This window comes from Acomys russatus, chromosome 15 (assembly GCF_903995435.1).
Source record: "Acomys russatus chromosome 15, mAcoRus1.1, whole genome shotgun sequence".
NCBI lineage: Eukaryota > Metazoa > Chordata > Mammalia > Rodentia > Muridae > Acomys > Acomys russatus.
The window spans coordinates 54,271,349-54,274,682 of NC_067151.1; the positions used below are offsets into that span (position 1 = coordinate 54,271,349).

General features: G+C 43.8%; 1 pseudogene; it reads left to right on the forward strand.

Annotated features, from left to right (window-relative positions):
* Positions 1 to 1,790: 1,790 nt before the first annotated feature.
* Positions 1,791 to 2,658, forward strand: LOC127198935 (40S ribosomal protein SA-like; annotated as a pseudogene).
* Positions 2,659 to 3,334: the final 676 nt, after the last annotated feature.

Below are 3,334 nucleotides of genomic sequence, written 5' to 3' on the forward strand. Positions count from 1 at the left end.
AACACATTGAAAGAAGGGTGATACAGCTGTGACCAGACTGTAACTCTAAGTCAAGTGCGCCTCGAGGGTTGGTGGATGCTAGTACATAGTGTTGTTTAAACTGCACTGTTGTCGAAGTGTTACTTTTGCCCACATGCCATTGGTCAGATTGAGTTAAATGACCCATCCTGACATTGTTCAGGCAGTAATATGATTTCTCTTGGTGGCGGAAGAAAAAAATAATATAGTGTCTGTTGAAGAATAGTAATTTATGCACCTGGCTAAGCTGTTATCGTCTCACATGTTGTTATGGTGTGGATCGCTGAAGATAATGGAAGAACAGAAGTAAGAATTATTTATTAGGATGCCTCTATCTCTATGGTATTTTTAGGGTAACTGGCTTTAAAAACATCCCACTTATTACCATCATTATTTTGGATAAAAAGAAAAGAAACCTTTCTACTTCTTTGTCCTTTTTAGATGCCCCTATTGGAATTGTGGGCTCATCTTCCTAGTGTTAGCACACTTCCTGGAGTGTATAGCATGGAGAAATGACAGTTAGGTCTGGTACTACACCAGTTACAGGTGACAGAGGATTAAAATAGCACAGACAAGCAGCAGAACCTTCTCACATAAATCCCACATGTATCCGTATGCATTTATTACTGCTCCTGGACAAATGCCCATCTTAGTAACTGCACAGCTATACCGAATTATGACTATATATGAACACTGACTATAACCATGATAAAGAAACACTCAGGCTGACTTTTTACTTGAAAAAACAAAAGCAATCAAACACAACAAAAAAGCTTGCCTCCAACATTAATGAGATACAAGGTAAAACTTCTCCTGCTTCCTGCCCGCCAGCCCTTACTTCTGTCATCAGTAGTGAAGAGTTTGGAATTCTTTTGAATTATATGAAATTGTAGCTTTCATCCTTCAGATAATATTTATGTTTAAGGGTCAGGCTTAGAGCAATCATCTTGAAGCTCACTGCCAAGAGGGAAGTGTGAACAAAGGCAGGTTGTATTTCTCTGATGAAGAATCCAGATTATCCATTCTCAGACCCTCTAGAGACTGTGCATTGCAGCTGATAGTCATTTCTACATGCTAACAGATTTCTGGCACTCCGGGGAGAAAAAGTCATTCCTTTGGAGCAGGCACCCCATGCATGCGTCCTCATCCCCAACCATCCTGTGCCTGGTGTATCATCTGTCTTTCAGATTTCACAACTGTGGGGATAAGGGTGGGAGATTCAACACTTCTGAAACAATCGTAGACCAGCTGCTGATGTCAGTGTTCAGTCTGTTTATCTTATAATGAGTTCTGATTTTATATGGAGACGGAGCAGCATTGAAGTGACGGCTGGGACAAGCAGGTCGTCCCCTGATCCTTTGGGGGCATGCTATCATTCATTCTAGCTACTCATCACCATCGTCTGCCCTGCATATGGATGACATCAGCCGGAAACCATTGAGTGAGTTAAAGGTAGAGTTGGTTGCAAGAAGGGTACGACTTTCAGCTGCAAGTTCTTCACCTGAAGTCTCTGTACAGGTACGTGAAGTTGGATCTCAGACTCAAAAGGCGATGCAAAATATCGATCCATTAAATCTGATTCAGAGGTGAATCTCAGTTCTGTACCAGAATCTTCTAGTTTTTACACACCCAGTAAGGGGAACATCTGTCTGAAAACAAGTGACAGAATAAAATGCCATAAAACCCAACTTTGGCTTTTCTGAGCTACCCAAGGACCTGTCCATATGGTGGTGTTCTTGATTCCCTATGTAACTTAAAGGGAAGCTTTCATCATGTCCGGAGCCCTTGGTGTCTTGCAGTTGAAGGAGGAGCATGTCCTCAAATTCCTTGCTACAGGAACCCACTTAGGTGGTGCCAACCTTGACTTTCAGATGGAGCAATACATCTACAAAAGGAAGAGTGATGGTGTCTGCACCATAAATCTGAGGAGGACTGGAAGAAGCTGTTGCTTGCAGCTCAGAGGTATTGTTGCCACTGAAAACTCTGCTGATGTGAGTGTTATCTCCAGGAACACTGGCCAGGGAGCTGTGCTAAGGTTTGCTGCTGCCACTGGAACTACTCCCATTGCTGGCTGCTTCACACCTGGAACTTTTACCAATCAGAAACAAGCAGCCTTCAGGGAGCTACAGCTTCTAGTAGTGACTGACCCCAGGGCTGACCACCAGCCCCTCAAAGAGACCTCTTATGTCAACCTGCCCACTGTCACTCTGTGCAACATTGTTTCTCCTCTGTGCTATGTGCAAATTGCCACCCTATGCAACAACAAGAGAGCTCAGGGTGGATGCTGGCCCAGGAAGTACTCCTCATGAGTGGCACTATCTCCCAGGAGCACCCATGGGAGGTTATACCTGATTTTTACTTCTACAGAGACCCAGAGGAGATTGAGAAGGAGGAGCAGGCTGCTCTGAGAAGGCCATGACCAAGGAGAAATTCCAGGGCGAATAGACTGCGCCAGCTCCTGAATTCATCACTGCTCAACTAGAGGTGGCAGACTGGTCTGAGGGTGTGCAGGTGCCCTCCGTGCCCATCCAGCAGTTCCCTACTGAGGACTGTAGCACCCAGCCAGCCACTGAGGACTGGTCAGCAGCTCCCACAGTGCAGGCCACCGAGTGGGTTGGGGTCACCACTGAGTGGTCCTGAGCACTTCTGCAGATACCCGAGCAAAGGAAAAAATGGAAGGAAAATAAAGTTTTTAAAAGCTGAAAGAAAAAAAAAAACTTTAAGAAAAATTACTCTTACCTTGAGATCAGAATGGCACAAATCCAAAGTGCTGACAAAACTGACTGCAGATCAGAGTGTGGAGCAAAGAGAAGTTTCATTTCTGCTGGTGGGAAGGCCGGAGATGGATCAGTCACACTTGAAGAGATTTTGACAGTTTCAGATGAAAGAAAACACTCATATCATGTGATCATGTCATATTCCTAGTATGTGATACTCCTTAATACTTCACAAAGTCTTTAGCATCTATACCCACATAAGCACATAGGTATTTATCACAGCTTTACTCATTTGCAGAAATGTGGAAGCAGCTGAGATACCCTTTAGTAGAAGGATTGGTATGGTCCATGTGTTCAATGGGATAGTATGTAGAAATAAGAAAAGAGATGGGGCTGGAGAGATGTCTTAGAGGTAAAGAGCACTGACTTCTCTTCCAGAGGTCCTGAGTTCAATTCCCAGCACCCACAAAGTGGCTCACAACCATCTATAATGTGATCTGATGCCCATTTCTGGCATGTAGATGTACATGCAGGTAGAGCACTGTATACATAATAATAATAAATTAATTTTAAAAAGAGATGTGTTGCCAGAATATGGA